This window comes from Prenolepis imparis, unplaced genomic scaffold (assembly GCF_030444845.1).
Source record: "Prenolepis imparis isolate NDT839.2.m4 unplaced genomic scaffold, iyPreImpa1.0 SCAF_3, whole genome shotgun sequence".
NCBI lineage: Eukaryota > Metazoa > Arthropoda > Insecta > Hymenoptera > Formicidae > Prenolepis > Prenolepis imparis.
In genome coordinates, this window is record NW_028141161.1 from 22,305,815 (window position 1) to 22,327,228 (window position 21,414).

General features: G+C 35.6%; 3 pseudogenes; all 3 read left to right on the forward strand.

Moving 5' to 3' along the window:
- Nucleotides 1-11,725: 11,725 nt before the first annotated feature.
- LOC145933312 (cytochrome P450 9e2 pseudogene) lies at nt 11,726-13,702 on the forward strand (annotated as a pseudogene).
- A 1,383-nt stretch (nt 13,703-15,085) lies between these two features.
- On the forward strand, nt 15,086-17,647 carry LOC145933313 (cytochrome P450 9e2 pseudogene; annotated as a pseudogene).
- Nucleotides 17,648-19,374: 1,727 nt separating this feature from the next.
- LOC145933584 (cytochrome P450 9e2 pseudogene) lies at nt 19,375-21,184 on the forward strand (annotated as a pseudogene).
- Nucleotides 21,185-21,414: the final 230 nt, after the last annotated feature.

The following is a 21,414-nucleotide window of genomic DNA, read 5'->3' on the forward strand; positions in this document are numbered from 1 at the left end:
AAATTAGTGCAGCTTCTTTTGTGCAAACCGCTATTCGTCGCGAAACAAAATCTTCCATCTTAAGAATGTTTTCTCTCTCTCTCTCTCTTTTTCTCCCTTTCCAAAGAACTCTTTCAAAGGAGAAAATGTTTCCTTCTTATATTATTTTATCAGGGTGAAAGGTGAGAAAAAAATTAATGCAAAATAATTTTTGCAATTCTTTTACCGAAACTGAAACTCTGTATTGCTAAAAGATAATTGACATCGCGATAATCGCATCGAAGCGATAAAGACAGTATGTTTCAAACATGTTTTGACATTTTTTATTTTAATATCGTAAAAAAAAAAATTGTAAAGCACTTCAACTCGCACAGATTACACGCATTTATCATATCATATTTCTATATTATGAAGAATTATACTAGTCATCCTGATTATGACAAGTCATTCTGAATGTGATGAGTCACTTTTGTACGATTATTGATGATTTGCTGCTTCTTTTTTTATGATGATTGCATAAATCGTATTCAAGGCGTGCACACATTTTTTTGTACAAACACGTGTATTATTGCTTAGTACTTTGTTATTGAATTTCATTATTGGCGTTATTTTTTATGTTATCGATGACATTGCAAAATGATGAAGTATTATTAGTAAACTTGATTTAGTCTGCTGGTTTGAAAAGTTATTTATTGCTTTAGACTTCAAAGTATAAAACTCGGCATGACAATTGGTAATTCAACCACTACATTTCATTTAGGTTGGTCGTAACGAGCGCACGGTTAATCGTCGATAATATAGGGGCAACCTGCTTTTAGCAAAATTTGATTAGAAGTTTAACTGCCACTATAAAGGCGTTACTCTTCTAAAAGCTGTACAAACATTAGCAAACTAGCGCTACGACGATTCCTCTCTTGCTCGCTTGCGTACGACTTACGTCAATTCGTAATTATGTAAATTATGCAAATTACGCTCTGTATTTATCGCAATATTAATGAAAAATTGTAAAGTTAAAAATATGAAATTATTTATTTGTCCAATTTTGATGGAAATGTAATATTTTTTTTAATCGCAAAAGGAGATTTTAATATTCATATTTTTCTTTCTCTCTCTCTCTCTTTCTTTGTCCGTTTTTGGTCAAAATATGTATAGGTTCGTGTATTTGAACTTTGTCTTTTCTCCGATCGATTCGCGCATAACGAAGCTTTATTCGGCGAACCGGCTATAAATTCACGATTCCGCCCTCATTAATGCAATGAGTGCATGAGCGCAAACACCAAAGTCATCAGTCTACTTTATTACGAGAAAGTACTCAGATCTAAAGGCTATAGTTCACTTTGCGTTCGCTGTATTAGCTTGATGAGAATCATGTGATGAGTTCCTGTGTCCAGCTGTCCGGTCAATAATTCTTCCTCCAGACAAGATATTCGTCGCAGTCTTGCTAAGTGGTGATAAAACCGATGCGCGACTTTAATTACAACGTGAATTATGTTTTCTAAAAAAAAAAATATGTATAATGCATATACTATACGAAACGTGTATATTTCCTGTGTGTGTGCAATCAGGAATATACTGTAAATACGTGCATCTTTAATTTGTTGTTACATTCTAATTTTTTTTCTTGTCGCGTCATTTAATCATTTGCGTGAGAAAGCAACCATCCCCTTTTGACGAGCATCAACCCTCGCACCGCTGTTAATAACACGATGATTACTTAGAGTCGTAATTACGATATCTAAACGGGGCCACGCGGTTTGATTATGTTAATAACTTTATTTAACGGATGATATATATATATATATATATATATATATATATATGTACACAAGAGTTTGACCGATCCTCGAAGCCATCTTGGAAATTTTATTCTCGACAGAAATGCGCGTCGAAGCAGCTTATTAACAAAGTTAAATTGAGCAAAGTTTCTGGCTCTGATTACCCCGCTCGCGCGGGCTCTCGTTCGGTTTTCAGCAGCGGTGAGTTTACTTCGCCTGGGCAGTAAAGCAATGCAGAGCGTTTCCCATTATCTCACCAAGATTTATTTATACACATTTGTTTGTACATCATTTCATCGGGCGTCGCGTAACGCGCTCTCGACCGAAATCGCCCGATTCACGGCCATTCAATATAGAAACTGATTCTTATCATACGATAATTATTTAATTGGCACCGATGTAATAATAATAAATTGCGATATATCTTTAATGTGTCTCGCCTAATTACGACACCCATGTCCTTTTTTTTCGCTACGCGATCTTATTGCTGATCAATTGCGATATCTCGGAGGATACGATTGGTCGTTTTTTCAATTCTTATCACTTGTTGACGAACAAATAAAGCGATATCGCGATAGAGAAAATTTCACCATCTTGCTGAATTTTTCGCTACATTATCGCTCCAATTATGGCTGCGCAGAAGATTGTTGCACGTATATGCACATTTGAAAAAGATAAAGAGAGAGAGAGAGAGAAACGAGTGTAAACCGCGCGTTATCTCGAGATACATATGTTATCTTTCGAGAGGACGATAGAACGAAGACGCGACGCACGGCTACGTTTGACCTTCGCAAAGTTTGCAATCTCTTCCACTTGTGCAACCTGTTGCCTCGCTGGCAAAAGACGGCTTTCAAACGTACCACGATGAAAGACTGAATGGAATCGCGTCGATGCAGCATTCGCACGTTTTTTCTTTACGATTGTGATTACGATTATTCGCGCGAGAATCTTCCAACGAAATTAGCAGCTACTTAAGCATAAGTACGTGGTATAGTTGTAATAGAGAGTCCTCTTTTTTTTCTCTGTGTTCGTGTTATATGTCACTCGAGTGACACGTGTTTCCTAACTGATAAAAGAACATTATAATTAGAAACGGACGCATATTATTATCGGGGGGACAATGCGATAATAATATCGGCTTGACTCAATCACTGCGATACGCGTATCGCTTGAATTCGTAAACCAATATTTTCGTATACATTTTGTTTGGCAAAGTGCCCCGAAACATTTTGAAAATAAGTTGCACGAAATAAGTTACATGTGCGTGCATCTGACGCATAAAAAAGAATTATGAGGAAAGAGCAGGTGACGGAGTCGGCCGTAAGCTATATTTGACAGTGAGACCATTTTTCAGGACCGTGTTGGGTATACTAGAGAGAAATACGCCAATGTGCAGAATTGAGATAATCTTGGTGCAGAACAATTTAGATTTTTGTTTCGCAAATTATATTTAATTTTTATTCATCGTTTATGGCAATACTCTACTTCGTGGTTCGTCTCTATCAGATTCTGTTTATATAAAATGGAGATTGTATATGTATTAATTATGCAGACTAAAATTAAGAGACATTAATAGCATATTTTTGATAGATATTATTTTTCAATACAACATAACTTTTTTTTAATATAAGAAGAATCTGGTTTTTCCTAAAATTTGACGTAAAGTCTGATTTTTAGTTATTTATCGATGTGTATATATCGTATTAAATACACTTTTTAAGGAAAGCTAAGAAAAAGTGGCCACGAATAGGAACATTAATAATTTGGAGAGTCATCCGTACGATTCCCATTTTCGTTCAAAGCTTTCTGTCCCCTTCGGGAATAATTTATAAGGAAAAATAGGGAGAGCATAGACAAGCATGAAGAAAAATAAAAAAGAGGGACGCAGGTGAGAGACTAAGTCGGAAGGTATTTTTGACAATGCGATCATTTTTCAAGAACGGAGGTAGGAAGACACAGTCAGTCATCTCGCACTATCTCGACTTTCACGTGAAAGCTCGTCGAAATCGCGTATACTGCCACGAGCGTTCGAATGTCTGTCATTTCTCACGAGGTAACATCCGAGCTGTACAAACATGCGTGTAATAATACTACCGTTTTGAATATTTATACCGGTCTCGGAAGAATAAAAATGATTAGATATGTATCTGGAATATTGTCCCGTTACATAATATGATGATATAATAAAGCATAAAATAGAGAGAAAAAAAGGCATTGCGCGCAATATCGAAACAGAGAGAAAAAAACATTTCTATTAGGACGATTACTTAATTTGATTTTATTATAAACGTGGGAGTAAATATCTCTATCAATCTTAATGCTACAGATAAATTATAATTAATATAAGTATAAATTGGCATTTTTTTGTGATGGCACGCATATTTTACGAATTATTCAACCTGGCAAAGGCATCACTCAGTCATTATTTTTTTGCTTCCTCATAGAGGAAGCTTTGTTTTCGTGAAAAAATTTTTTTTTCGGATTTCTATGCCAATGTGTTTAGAATGTTCCAAAACATCGAAAAATCACATTTTTACAAAATGTCTGTATGTATGTATGTATGTATGTATCCATCTACGGATTTTTCAAACGTCCATAACTCAAGAACTGCTTGAGCTACAGCGCTTTAATTTTGCACACAAGTAAAGTAGTACAACACTTTTATTTACTGTAATTTTTAAAAAAATTCATAAAGTGTTTTTGATTTTAATCCAATTTTAATTTTTTTTAAAAATGGCGTGATTTCTCTAACTTCCGTAAATTTTGAGATATCGGGTTAAATTTTTTTATACAAATAGATTATCATTAAAGGTTGGTTGGTATTGAATTTGGCTTGAATCGGCTAAGTGGTTCTTTTTTTATAAAATTTTGAATTTTTTAAAAAAAGGGCGTGATTGCTCTAATTTCCGTAAATTTTGAGATATCGGTTAAAATTTTTTTACATGAATAGATTATCATTAAATGTTGGTTGGTATTGAATTTGACGAAAATCGGTAAAGGGATTTATTTTTTATGAAATTTTAAATTTTTCAAAAAATGAAAATTTTACGAAAGAAACATACGAAAGGAACATACAAAAGGAAGTACATACATACATACATACATACATACACACACACATATATATACGTGACAAAAAATGTTATTTTATATGAAACAAGTGTGCAAATTGGAAACTTGCACATTGCTTCCTCACCATTCTATTTCGCTCATTAAGCTTCCTCTATGAGGAAGCCAAAATTGAAAAACTAGCTTGCTCATAGAGAAAGATTAATGAGCGAAATAGAATGGTGAGGAAGCAATGTGCAAGTTTGCAATTTTTTAACTTTTATATTATTTTTAAATTGTGTTGTGAGTTTAGTTTGTGAAGAGACATAAAACATTTATATCCTATTATTTCTCTGTTACAAATGCGCATCGTATTACGGGGCAATCAGAATTGTGCGTGCATAGTTGATATCTCTTTCTTTACATTTGTCGCATTCGATAGTCGTCATCCAGGAAGCTACACATTACGCTAATGAAAAAATGTTTTTTCTCCTTTGAATAACTTTAGGATATACACGGCAAATCTTTCACGTGCAGCCGCGCGTGTGCACACGTCCTTCTTGCTATTAACAATGCAAATGACTTGAGACAGCAACGCCGGGGAATAATGCACAACCGTAGTTGCGTAAACAAAATACAGAAAAATTACTCAATTTCCCGACTGAGAATTGCTTACCTTCCGCGAGCTGTGCGAAGACTCTGTTATTCCTTAATAACGTACATATTACATTTAGCTTTTGGTATCGTGTCGCCGAAAATTGTATGAAAATAAATTCCAACTGAAATCAATGATAATTTTACTGTTATATTGGTATTTCGGTTGCCCGCTCGCTGTACGTATGTACAATGACATTTAATGCATTCCGTTTACATGTAATTATTCAGCGATTGTTCATTATGTCGAAATTATTGTAATCTCTTCGAATAATGAGTCTTTCTCGCGATACTAATGCTAGTACAATCATTTCACAATACGATGGATAATCATTTTTATTGTTTTCTGTTTGATGTCAAATGATATTGTCAAATGATATATACATATAACAATATAACATTAAAATCTGAAAAATTAACAAAAGGACGCAAATACATATATATAATATTATATTTATATTATATATAATTACAGAAGTATATAGCACGAACTGTGAAAAAAACCTGAGGAATTTGTTTGTATATAAAAACAAGTAATATATAAGAGAACGTCGTATTAATAAATAATCGCAGAGGATCGATGAATCGTTCGCGAAAAGAAGAGAAGGAGAGAACCGCTCTCATCCGTCGTGCATTGATATCCGACGATAGAGTCTCGGTCTCTCGTTTCGCGTCCCATTGCTTGGCATATAGGAGCATGTGTATGTATGTGCGAGACGTGGTCGCTTCGGAAGAAGCTGGACAGGGAGCCGTGATCGATCGGGTCATCAAACATCTTGCCATATTGTTGGCTGAATCCCTGGTGGCGGAGGGTAAGGGCGAGGCCCGCGCTATTTTTATTACGCGGTTTAACCTGACGGCGATTGCATCGACCGGAGACCGATGACGTTTTTATATACCGCGAAGAGAGAGAAAGGGGGACGAAGGAGCCGTATTATTTTCGAGATCCGTTCGAAAATGCAGCGGTCAGCCTCGAAAACAAGGCAATCGTGCATCTATTTCTATGAATCGTATTATATTGAGATTCTTAATCCGCGAAAAGCATCTTCTTGCTTGCGCTGTCAAACTAGGAAATGTCAACAACAAAAAAATGAGTTACCTGTTCGATAACAGATATCGTTATACCTTATATCTTGCTTTTTTATCTCAGCTATAGCAAAGAAGCAACCTATTAAAAGAGAACAATCTGCATCAGCAAAGTCATTAAGGAGAAGCGTATGAGCTATAGCGAATTACGAGTGCGTTAGCGCGCACGCGACAAAGAACAATAAATAATGGACCGGCTTGTCTATCCGAATACATTGCGGAGAATACCGCACGCGGGTTATCTCACGCGAGGAGCCGCGACATAAGTATGCATGAAGTTAGCTACGGCTCGTCTGAAATATTAAGCAGCTAGACTCTTCATGCCGAGGTCTGAAAACTGTTTACCCTGGAGGACGCGAGAGAGGGAGTCGGAGGGAGCCGCCGTTAAAACCATGGCCGACTACCTACCTAGCTACCTACTCCGTTTGATAAATAATGCGGTCCGCATTTTGCGCGGGAAAACTTTCGGATATATCGAGACACGGCGGGACGGGCGAAACGGGATCCGAGAGCTGGCGTGCGTATTAAAACCGCGTCGCGTTACAGTGTGTCGCTCGGAAGCAATCTCGGTGGCGAGATGCAGATGAGAGCTATATATCATAAAGTTGCCGTGTCGCCTACATTTTAGAAAATCTCTCGTCAAAATTGCGCGGATTTATTTCTATATATCGACGAGCGATGCGTTCCGAAAAATTATGTCCAATTTACCCACGTGTGTCTAAGCTATTTTTCCCTATAGCCATTATCTAAATATTATTGCCGCTGGCGGGGCCAAAGTTACGGCGACTTTGGGACTTGACGCGACTAGAAAGTAACGCCGGTGTTTTCCGTCGATCGCCTGTTCCGCACGGCGTGCGCACGGTGAAGATTGCAAAGTTTCACCGAGAGGATTCCTTACAAAGCCTGACTTATTTAGCCCCGGGCCCGCGCGATGGGCGCCACCTCTCTATATACAGCCCCGTTCGCCGCCCCTTTGACTCCGGTTTCGTCCCGGCGCGACGGGGTACGGCGGGGCACGTCCGCGTGGGTGGAAGAGGCTGAGGGATGAAAGAGGGGAAGAGAGAGCAAGGCGGAAGAGGAAGGTTGCAGGAGCGAGCTTGAAAGGACGAAACGCTCTTTTGTCGGTGCCCTCTACACCGCAGAACTTTATTAATTGCGCGTTTTGTTATGCAGATTCCTGCTGAGCCAGTCTCAGTCTTTCCAACTCCCGGCTCTGCCCGAAGCGACCTTGTCTGCCGGCCCGGCCGGCGACGCGACCCCATTAACTCTCCGCCGGGAGAAAGAGAGAGAGAGAGAGTCCAGAACCCCGCCTTCAAAAGATTACCCGTCGAATTCATTGCCTTCAATTTGAGAAAACTTTGCGCATTCTGCAACGATCTCTCTCACTGACTTCGTCGGCGTGTATACATCCTCGGATACGCGCGCGAACGCGCATCTCGAAATCACGTTCGCGAATGAAGCTCGCGCATGGTCGGTGTTTTGTTACGATGAATCATGCATTATTATGCTAAATTATCTTAAAGTATAGTCGCAGTGTTTGTTGATTCAAGGTGCTATTAAGATGTCAGAAAGTCGAATAATTAATTGTTCGCGAATGACACTTCATATTCAAACGTGACCAATGTCCATGGCGTAGTTCCTTACAAATGTGCGGACAAATCGAAAATAAACACGAATAAATTACACTTTGTGCAAATTCTGCAAAGGTATGATCGATTCTTATATAAAAAGTTTCTTTAATATACAACATTTTTGCGCGTTTAAAAAAAAACAAATGTCATTATCATAAATGCTGACAGGATATGTATCGTTAAAAGATGTAAATCATCTCTTTAATCGATGCTCGTTCAACACATTTATATAATAATCGATTGTCATAACTGAAACATTTGATATCGGATCAAGATTAGTCCGTGATACTCGCGATACGAATTGCGTACATACACGTAACATGTTGTCGAAGAACCATTGACTTTGTCGAGAGCGCTTTGTTCCGAGCTTGGTTGCGCCAATGTGAGTGGCTCCCTCGGACGCGCCGATAATTAGCCCATTAGGAAATTAAAAGTCCAACGACTGTTGAAAAGGCGAAGCCCGGTATCCGTTCCGTTTCGCCCGAAGCGCGGTAAGAGAAGCGGTAGTCATTATTCCGTCGTAGTCTGAGCCAAAACGAAATATTCCTCCGGGAAATACAGCATAAGAACCACTTAAGAGCATCGGCCTCCGAGAGTTCACTTTCTTCTCTCCCGGTTTTAGTCCCTCTTTCACTCGAGTCGTAATAATCGTGACGGTTGTCAAATACCGGTTGTCACGACTGATGCAAGTCTCTCTTTGCCGTGCCCATGCAGAAACCGGACAAGAACCGTTAACGCCAGCGAGATTGGTCGATCAATGACACGACGAGAAACATGAATCGCGAAGAGATTGTAACTGTTGGAATAGAACGAGCGAATACAAATTTAGCGAAAGTATATTTTATAAAGTACGCCAGGTTTTTCATGCGAGATAATTTCACCATATCACGTACAATTATATGCTTCTCTTTCTTTACAAAATTATTAAGAGATACACGCCATGATTAAATATTTTTATAAACAAGGGATTCATTTCCTTAGAGTGCGAGAAATGACTTACACGCGTTCGTCGAATTAAAATAGACGCGCAGTAAGTACTTTTATCCTGTTATATATAATTGTACATAATGGCGAAATCTGGCGTGAAAGTATTTTTGCTAAATTTATAACTCTTAAGGTCTAATCAGCTATCAATGTTATTACACTCGTCGAAATGATGAAAATAAAAGAGATAGGAGAAAATATTTATACAACAGAAAGGAAAAATGATTTGAAAAATAAAATACGGAATGGCGATGACGGGGATGACGGAAGGGGAGAGAGAAGAATTAGAAATCCACCGACTACGAGATATCGCGTACCAGCCGGAGAAAGAGAGAGGGATTCAGCGATAATTCTGCTAATATCGAATATCTCAAAAGTTTCTCTCCCGCTCTCCCTCGCTTTTGCGGAGCGAAGAGCGAGAATGATTGTGCTCCGAGGTGTTTCATGTGCCTGTTGCGTTGCAGAAGCTCGCGCGCGCCTGTATATTAAATGGTGTTCACGGTTCACCAGTCAAATTGAATCTCGGGCTATTGGCAGATTCTCAATAAGCTTCAACAATGGACTCTGTTACACGAGCCCCACGTCTCCCTCCCGCTCTTTTCTACTCCCTCCGTATCGTTCCGGCCCGTCGTACTTTCGTTCAGCACGTTCTCGCATTTCCTTTCAGGAACGTATCCATCGTATTCGCTACACTACTTCGCGCTGCTGAGGTTTCGTTTCTACAGCTCGATATCCTTAAATGTGATCACCCCTGCTCGAAGAGGAAAGCTTTTAATTTTCCTTTACACTTAAATATATATTCTTTGTAATCTTTAAAACTCTTCAAGAGTCCCTCCTGATTTCTCTAACATTTCTTTCTTCAATTATCACATCAGAGGTGACAAATTATCTAAAAAATTTTCTTTTACATTATATCATCGAGATAAATTAGTTTCTTCTCCAATTGATACGGATGAAAATTGCATTAAAAAAATTTAACTAATTGTTATTGTAACACGTGACGACGAACGCTAAAGCGGTTTTTCACTTTCTATATCGCTTGCATTTGATGCTACAAATTGATAAAATATACTGAAAAACTTATTTTGTGATAGTTTATCAGAATTTAGAGTTATTTATTAATTTATATGAACCAAGGAAGAAAAAGAGAGAATTTATTTTTAATTATTAAAATATTTAACTATGCATTGTGACGTGTCCGTGCATAAGCATCATTATTGTTCCATTCTAAAAAAAGTGAGATAACAAAAAGAAATTATTTTAAAATTTACTTTCTAGCTAGATACGCTACTGTATTGTTTCATCGGTTTTTTTTCATTTTCCAATCGCAAGTCGTATATGTGCATTGTCTGAAACATTTGAATCAGAAAATAATATGTAAATGATGACGACACGTAAGCTATATATAATTACGATTTGTATTAAAACTATAACTACAAAACTATGCATACAGTAAATGGCAAAAATAAACGAGCCGGCATTTGCCATCACAAATTATAATAATGACGTTTCATAATTTTTTAATAGAACGCGCGAATTTCCGGTTTTGTGTCAACATATACAATATGAAAATTATATAAATACGCTTGGATTCAAATAATGCGGCGGCGACAGTATAAAAGAGTGAGAGAAAAAGAGAGGAAAAAAAATCAAGCCATCACATTTGAGGAAATTTTTCTAGTAGTCGACATTTTGTTCGCCGATATATACGCGAAGTGCGAGCAGTGCGTGCATTGTCTGGACGAGGTTAAGAGGGTTAGACCGAGTTAGGGGATGTCATGGCAGGGGTTGAGGAGGTAGGTGGGTATCGGTGTAATGAAGAGCGACAGTGGCACCCCCAACCATCGCTAATTTGCCGCTAAGTGCCCGGCTTTGTTTCCGTACGCTGATCCCATCGTTCGCAATATCCTGGATCCAAGGCGACGTTCCACGGTGTTTAAGAGAGAAAGCCAAATAACCTGCGGTATTACCCGGCAATCCAGTATAGATTGGACTCGGGTGGAAAAGGAATGATAAACCGACGAAGCAAACATTCGAGAGAGAGAGAAATTTAAAAAAACGAAAAGATCTCCTTTTAATATTATTAGCATCAAATCGACAGCCAGCTTTTGATACGAAAAGTTATTTAAGATACAATCGATCTAAACATTTCTTTTTAATTCGATGCTCCTCAATGAAGAAGTCATCTAATCAATGGATATGCAAGAACATGTGATATTTCGCGATATCTCTGAAAAATTTACATTTTTCGCTGTTGTATTTATATATGTGTACAAACAAAATAAAAAATTCTAATGTTAGTATTATATATAAATAACTTTTCTACAAATTTATTTATCAGGCTGCGATTAAAGTAATTATTCTATATTACCCAACACTATTGCTCAATAAATTGCACGATTGATATGCACTTTAAGACTAATACATGATACGATATTTTTCGAGTTTACAAACGCATACTGCATTTTTTTCTTTCTATTGTTTTTTATCAATGTTGTCATTATACAAGAAAAAATATATTATTATATAGTATATATGTGTTGATTAATAATTAAATTATATCGTTTATCTCAGCTCTCTTTCTCAAATTTACTTTCCATTAGAATCGGAGCTTCAATGATATAATGATACATTACCTAATATGCACGTAAGGCAATCGATTTGCGTCGGCTATATAAAGAAAGGAACCGCTAGTTGATCCAGCAGTTATTCGTGCACGCGCGATCTAACGACACTGTATCAAGACAATTGGTGTGATATTTTAAAACATTTCGTCATTATGGATACTTGGATACTATTATCACTGTCGGCGAGCACCATCGTTGTGTATTACTACTTCTTCAAGGATTTAAATTTCTTCAAGAAGCATGGGATTCTTCACATGTCACCCTGGCCTGTCGTGGGCAACATGGGGCCAACTTTTCTTCGCCAGTTATCGTTGGCCGAAGTCGTTGAAAAAATCTACAATCTGAATCGAGACGCCAAATATGTCGGTTTCTTCGACAGCATGAATCCAGTAGTGGTGATTCGTGATCCAGATCTCGTCAAGTCTATCGGCGTTAAAAACTTCGAATTGTTTCCCGAACATCGCACTTTTCTCGATGAGGTTAATGATCCTTTATTTGGCAAGAATTTATTTTCGCTTCGTGGTGATAAATGGAAAGATGTGAGGACTCTATTAAGTCCTGCTTTTACATCCAGTAAAATGAAAGCTATGTTTAAGCTTATGTCAGACTGTGCTGCCAACTTTACCGAGTTCCTTTCCAAAGTGCCTTCTGATAAAAGTGATACAGAACTGAAAAACTGCTTCACCAGGTACACGAATGACGTAATCGCAATCTGCGCCTTTGGAATTAACGTAGATTCTATGAGAAATCCTACCAACGATTTCTACATTTTCGGAAAAGATGCTGCGAATTTTAATACTACGCTTTCTACATTTTCGGAAAAGATGCTACGAATTTTAATACTACGCACCATAAAATTTTATTTCACTAGCGATTCAGGAGAGCCTACTATCACCAACATGTTGGGCATTAAATTTATTGGTGATCGTGTAGGTCAATTTTTCAAGGATCTCGTGAGGAGGACGTTAGACACCAGAGATAGACAGAATATCGTACGATCGGACATGTTGCAACTGATGATAGAGAGTAGAGGGAAAAGGGGGCCCGGAAAAGAACTGACTATCGACAATATGACTTCGCAAGCATTCATCTTTTTTTTTGGCGGCTTTGATACCGTTTCCACCTTGATGTGCTTCGCTGTTCACGAAATCGCCGTCAATCCAAGTATTCAGATGAAACTGCGCAACGAAGTAGACGACGTTTTGAAGAAAACAAATGGGAAATTAACCTATGAGGCTTTGAACGGAATGCAATATCTAGACGCTGTCGTTAACGAAGCTCTTAGGTTGTGGCCGCCGGCGGTTTTTTCGGATAGAAGATGTATGCAGGATTTCGAATTACCGCCAGCGCTTCCCGGAGATAAGCCCTTTATCGTGAAGAAAGGATCGATCGTTTGGTTTCCTATTTTCGGTTTTCATCGAGATCCAAAATATTTTGAGAAAGCGGATGAATTTTATCCCGAACGTTTTCTGGACGAAAATAAGAAGAATATCAATATGAATGCATACATTCCCTTCGGACTCGGTCCAAGGATGTGCATAGGTAACAGGTTCGCATTATTGGAGACGAAGGTCGTGATATTTCATTTATTGGCTCGATGCGAATTGAAACCGTGCGTAAAGACTACCCATCCGATGCGACTGAGTAAAACAAGCTTAACCCCACTAGCAGAGGGGGGATTCTGGCTGAAAATTCAAGCGAGAAGCGATGCTCATACTAGTATATCCACAAGCGTTAATGGTGATGCGGCTAATGGCTCTATTTAAAATCATACGAATATCGATATACATTTAGGTATAAATAGAAATCTAATTCAATTCTTCTTATTGTTAGCTAAGAGAAATAATGCGTGAGACATTGATATATGTAAAGATGTGCGTGTGAAATAATTTTATTTTAAATAACCTTTTTGTTTATGTGACCATTAACACTTATTTATAATTTTATTCTTTATTTCTTTTTGGCGTTTATAATTTTATTTGATATTTGATTTCTATTATTAAAGTTTGAAGGTAAATTGATACTGATATCTAATCTATAATCTGTTATCATCTTTTTTTGAATATGTAGTTTTAAAGAAAAAATAATTTGTTATAATAAAATTCTTTACATTAATTGTTACAAAAATATAGAAATTTTTATATATTAGTAAGATAAAATTATATTAAATACAATAAATATGATTGCATTAGGAATTTTTATATAAGAACAAAATTTTTGTATATTTAGATTTAGACGGACGGAAAATCATACATTAGAGTACAATAAAATACACTACGCAAAACAATTAGGGGAGTGCTTAACACTTGCAAATTTTACCGATTTTTAAGAAACCATATCTTAGCTTAGGGAGATCGTAGGAAATTTCTAGGCGCGTTTAAACGGATGAAACCTCAACTTTAAGGTGGATAAGGTTGTATTGTCTGTCTCATCGAACTAATTTTCTTGTGAGGCCCAAAATCGTCGAAAGCTTTATGATGCATATATGAAAGTTGTATTAAATATGTGTGTATATTTAAGTTTATATATTGTATATATAAATATAAATTTTATATATGAATTTAACAATACAAAATAGAATATTATTCTCAATGAAATATAAAATTAACATTAATACGTATATTTGTTTGCATTTTATTATGAGTTATTTAAATATAGTACAATTTGTATAGCTTTCTCCTTTCTACTTCTCGCTCTTTCTTTCTCTCTCTCTCTTTACATGTAAATGAAATAATAAATAATAAAAGTGGAAAAGTAATAAGATACGAGAGAAATTATCATTTCTATATTTATATATAGAATACAATAGTATAGAGTATATAAGAATACGTAAAATTTTGATATATCTGAAGAATTTATACACGTAATTATATATATAAAATAATTTTTCATAATTTTTCTTTAATGTGTTTTCAAATGTGTACATACAAAGTAAAAAAAATTAATACAAGTATTATACATATATAAATAACTTTTTAAAAATTTATTTATTATACTGCGATTATTAAAATCATTATTTTATATTGTACAACGCTATTGCTCAATAAATCGCACGAGTGATACGCATTTTAAACTACGTCAATCCATAGTTTCGAGATTACAAACGCAAACTATATTTTCTTTTTTCTATTGTTATCATACAAAAAAAACAAATTATATAACATTTGATTAATAATTAAATAATATATCTCAGCACTTTTCATCACATTCCCTTTCCATTACAATCGTAGCTTCAATGATACATTATCTAATATACGCGTAAGATAATTGATTTGCGTTGGATATATAAAGCAAGGAACTGCTAGCATCTCTAGCAGTTATCTGTGCACGCGCGATCTAACAACATCGTATCAAGGCAATCGGTGTGATTCTTTAAAACGTCTCGTCATCATGGATACTTGGATATTATTGTCTTTGTTAGCTAGCACTATCGCTGTTTATTACTACTTCTTCAAGGATTTAAATTTCTTCAAGAAGCATGGGATCCTTCACATACCACCGTGGCCTGTTGTGGGCAACATGGGGCCAACTTTCTTCCGCCAATTATCGTTGAACGAAATAATTAAGAAAATATACAATCTGAATCGAGATGCCAAATATGTTGGTTTCTTCGACAGCATGAATCCAATAGTGCTGATTCGCGATCCAGATCTCATCAAGTCTATCGGAGTTAAAAACTTCGAATTATTTCCTGAACATCGCGCTTTTATCGACGAGGTTAATGAGCCTTTATTAGGCAAGAATTTATTTTCGCTTCGTGGTGATAAATGGAAAGATGTGAGAGCTCTATTGAGTCCCGCTTTTACGTCCAGTAAAATGAAAGTTATGTTTAAGCTTATGTCTGACTGTGCTGTCAACTGTACTGAGTTTCTTTCAAAGAAGTATTCTGATAAAAGTGATACGGAAATGAAAAACTGCTTTACCAGATACACGAATGACGTAATCGCAACCTGCGCCTTCGGAATTAGTGTAGATTCTATGAGAAATCCTACTAATGATTTCTACGTTTTCGGACAAGAGATTTCGAATTTTAATACTCTGCGCACCATAAAATTTTATATCAGTAGGAGTATGCCTGCTATCTCCAAAATGTTAGGCATTACATTGATGGGTAATCGTATAGGTCAATTTTTCAAGGATCTCGTGAGGGGCACGATAGATGTCAGAGACAAACAGAATATCGTACGACCGGATATGCTGCAATTGATGATGGAAAGTAGAGGAAAAAGAGGACCCGACAAAGAACTGACGATCGAGGATATGACCTCGCAGGCATTTCTCTTCTTTCTTGGTGGTTTTGATACCGTTTCCACCTTGATGTGCTTTGCTGTTCACGAAATCACCGTCAATCCAAGTATTCAGATGAAACTGCGCAACGAGGTAGACGAGGTTCTGAAAAAAACGAACGGGGAATTAACCTATGAGGCCTTGAACGGAATGCAATATCTGGATGCTGTCATTAACGAAGCTCTTAGGTTGTGGCCGCCGGCGCCTTTTTCGGATAGAAGATGTATGCAGGATTTCGAATTACCGCCAGCGCTTCCCGGAGATAAGTCCTACATCGTGAAAAAGGGATCGATCGTTTGGTTTCCTATTTTCGGTCTTCATCGAGATCCGAAGTATTTCGAGAAACCGGATGAATTCTGTCCTGAACGTTTTCTGGACGAAAATAAGAAGAATATCAATATGAATGCATACATTCCTTTCGGACTCGGTCCGAGGATGTGCATAGGTAACAGGTTCGCATTATTGGAGACCAAGGTCGTGATATTTCATTTATTGGCTCGATGCGAATTGAAACCGTGCTCAAAGACTACCCATCCGATGCGACTGAGTAAAGCAAGCTTAACCCCAAAAGCAGAGGGGGGATTCTGGGTGAAAATTCAAGCAAGAAGCGATGCTCATACTAGTGTATCCACAACCGTTAATGGCAATATTTAAATCCGTACGAAAGCCGATAAAATATACATTTATAAATAGAAAATGTAATTTAGTTCTACTTAATTAACAATAAGAGAAATACTGCTTGAGACATTGATATATGTAATAAAGATGAAATGTGCGTGTAAAATAATTTTAAATAGCACTTTCGTTTTTGTTCATCAAAACAGCTGTAAAACATCAAAACTTGTATACAATTTTATTCTTTATTTCTTTTTGCTGTTTATAATTTTGTTTATTTGATTTTTATTATTAAAATTTTAATGGAAATTGATGGTATCTAATCTGTGATCTATAATTATCCTTTCTTTGAATATGTAATTTCGAAAAAAAAATAATATGATAAAATTTTTTCTTTATTTGTAAGAATGTAGAAAATTTTAATTATTAATAGTATAAAATTATAAATTATAAATATTAAATATTATTCCTTATTAGTATGTTAATGCGATCGTTCTGCTACACTTTAGACAACTCCACACTTCCGTTACAATTTTCGACCCTGTACAATAATGAGACAAATTTGTAAGTTATTTTGATCCGTTCTTTTTTGTTATATAAAACATTAAAAAAAAAAAATTTTAACATTTACAATAAGTTTCCTTCCATAAAAAAAGTGAATTTTCACCTACAGATTTTACGAAATGAATATATTTCTCATTATCGACTTCTTGGGCTTATCTACCCAGTGAAGAAATAACGTCGAGATTAGCTGAATATAATATGGAAGGTAGCAGTCTTTCACGTCTTGAACATCACAAACTAAATTTCGTCTAATAGACAGTCAATCTTTTAATTGTATGCGCTGAAGAAGGCTCAAAGAAAGAGCCGAAACGTACGCTATCATCGCTATGTATCATTATCTATGTAAACTATCTTTATATTAAAGTTTACTCATTTAAATAAATATGCGCCTTATTAACTGCGCCCGGGCTTTCATCGCCAACTCATTTTGAGACTCTGATTAGTTATTAAATATTATTGTAATAAAAATTATATATAAGGAGAAGATATTTTTATATATTTAGATAGACCGAAAATCATATATTAATGTACTACAAAGATATTACTCGAATACTTTATGATGTACATCGACTACGCATATTAAATATATTTGTACATTTAAGTTTATGTTGTATATATAAATATAAATTTTATATGTAAATTAACAACACAATATGTAGGATATTATTCTCCAATCAAATATAAAATTAATATTAATACATATACATGATTCATAGTATATTATAAGATATATGAATTCTTTAAATATAGCACAGTTTATCTCTCTCTCTCTCTCTCTCTCTCTCTATGTGCAAATAAGATAATTATTTATAAATAATAAAATTGGAAAAGTAATAGAATTATGTAAGAAATAATTATATATATATATGTACTACACTATATATATATTGTATATTTACTTATACATTTAATTGAAACTTTAAAATATTAAGATGTAAAAATAAAATAAAATAATACTGAGAAAAATAAAAATATAAGAGCAATAGACAAACATATTCCGAAACTATAACTCATAAATAAAAGTAAATATTGTTTTTAATTCGCGAAGATTACACTATTAAACTATTGAAGTAAATGAGTGATCGAATGATCAAAGTATGATATATATTTAGCTCAACTGTATGATGAAAGCCAAGGTTAAGTTGGTTACACTGTTAGGATAAATTTCAAGATTGCAGTAGACCAAACAGTAGACACAAGGCATTTGCAAATAATATATTTCGATATCACATGGTTATATTATTCTAATAAGAAAAATTAAAGAAAAATTAATAACTGCAAATACATGTTTATTAATAACATATATATAACATATCATAATAGCAGGAGTATTATTAACAATATTTATCAATTCATTGTTTTAACTATTTTGAGGCGAGAGAGAGAGAGAGAGAGAGAGAGAGAGAGAGAGAGAGAGAGAGAGAGAGAGAGAGAGAGAGAGAGAGAGAGAGAGAGAGAGATCGAAAATTTAAATAAAAGCAAAGAGACATCTATTAATATTAGAAACAAACCGATCGGTTTAAACTCGAGTTGATAAGAAATAAAATCATTTAAAAACTAATATATTTAGACGTTGTAAATCAATGCACCTTAATGAAGAAGTGGACATATAATCAACAAGTATACAAGAATACATGAAATTTTAATGCATCTGAAGAGTTTATGCACGTGATTTTATATATTAAACAATTTTTCATAAATTTTTCCTGTCGGCTTTTTATATATACGCAAAGTAAAAAAATCTAACGACAGTTTTATATACATATAACAGAATTTTTTAAAAATTTGTTTAGCAGACTCTGCGTAACATTTATTATCTGATATTAGACAAGGGGGGAGGGCTATTGCTCAATATATCGCAAGACTACGCAATCAAAATTTTTCGACTATATAAAGTATGTTTTCTTTTTTTTTTGTTTTATCAATATTACTATTAAACAAGAGAAACCTATTGCCACTCATTGTATGTGATTGCTAATTAAATTATATTAATAAATTATAACGATTACTAGTTTTCTTTCTCACATTTGCTTTGCAGCTTTAATGATACGTTATCTAAAATGAGTAAAGTAATCGATTTGCGTCAGGTATATAAAGAAGCACCGCTAGTACGCTCCTGCAGTTATCTGTGCACGCATGATCTAACGATATCGTATCGATGTGATTTTTTTAAAACGTGTCGCTATCATGGATACTTGGATACTGTTATCTCTTTTAGCTAGCACAATCGCTGTGTATTACTACTTCTTTAAGGACTTAAATTTTTTCAAGAAACATGGGATTCTTCACATACAACCGTGGCCTGTCGTGGGCAACATGGCGCCAGCTTTTCTCCGCCACTTATCATTGGCCGAAATTGTTGAGAAAATCTATAATTTGAATCGAGACGCCAAATATGTTGGTTTCTTCGACAGCATGAATCCAGTAGTGATTATTCGCGATCCAGAACTTATCAAGTCTATCGGCGTTAAAAACTTCGAATTGTTTCCTGATCATCGCGCTTTCATCGACGAGGTTAATGAGCCTTTATTAGGCAAGAATTTATTTTCACTTCATGTTGAAAAATGGCGAGAAGTGAGAACTCTATTAAGTCCTGCTTTTACGTCTAGTAAAATGAAAGCTATGTTTAAGCTAATGAATGACTGTGCTGTCAGCTTTACCGAGTACCTTTTCGAGTTGCCTTCCGACAAAACTGTTATGGAAATGAAAAATTGCTTTACCAGATACACGAATGACGTAATCGCAACCTGTGCCTTCGGAATTAGCGTTGATTCTATGAGAAATCCTACCAATGAGTTCTACCTCAACGGAAAAGCTGCAACGACATTTAGCACTCTACGCACCATAAAATTTTATTTTATTAGATGCATGCCTGCTATCACCAAAATGTTAGGTATTAAATTTATTGGAGACCGTGTAGGACAATTTTTCAAGGATCTTGTGAGGAGCACGATAGACGCTAGAGACAAACAAAATATCATACGACCGGACATGCTACAACTGATGATGGAAAGTAGAGGAAAAAGAGGACCTGGAAAGGAACTGACCATCGAGGATATGACCTCGCAGGCATTCATTTTCATTTTTGGCGGCTTTGATACCGTTTCCACCTTGATGTGCTTCGCTGTTCACGAAATCGCCGTCAATCCAAGTATTCAGATGAAACTGCGTAACGAAGTAGATGAGGTTCTGAAGAAAACAAACGGAGAGTTAACCTATGAGGCTTTAAACGGAATGCAGTATCTGGACGCTGTGATTAACGAGACTCTTAGATTGTGGCCCGTGGCGGTTTTCCTGGACAGAATATGTGTACAAGATTTTGAATTATCGCCGGCGCTTCCCGGAGATAAGCCCTTTGTTATCAGGAAAGGTTCAAGCGTTTGGTTTCCTGTTTATGGTCTTCATCGAGATCCAAAGTATTTTGAAAAACCGAATGAGTTTTCTCCCGAACGATTTCTGGATGATAATAAGAAAAATTTAAATACAAGCGCATATATACCATTCGGACTCGGTCCGAGGATGTGCATAGGTAACAGATTTGCATTATTGGAGACCAAGGTCGTGATATTTCATTTATTGGCTCGTTGCGAATTGAAACCCTGCGCAAAGACTTGTCATCCAATGCGATTGAGCAAGGGAGCCTTTAACATGACAGCAGAGGGGGGATTCTGGCTGAAGATTCAACCGAGAAACGATACTATCCGCAGGCATAACGGCTAATGGCTAGGTTTAAATCTGTACGAATGCCGATAAAATATGCATTTGTAAATAAAAATCTGATTCGATTTTATTTAGCTAAGAGAAATTATGCTTGAGACATGATATATGTAATAAAGATATGCGTGCAAAATAATTTTATTTTAAATAACCCATTTGTCGTGTGTGTGTTTATCAAAATATCTATTAAACTGCAATGTTATATCGTTATTTTAAACTGCATACTTATATAGCGTTATTTCATATTTTTTGTGGTCGCTTATAATTTATTTTTTATTTTGTTTATATTATTAGAATTAAGAAAAAGAAACTGATATTTATTTCTGATCTACGATACGTGATTATCTATATTTCGGAATATATATTAGCAAAAAAAAAATAATGTAATGTAATAAGTCTTTTTCAATTATTTCTTACAGAAATAGATGAATTCTTATATATATTGAA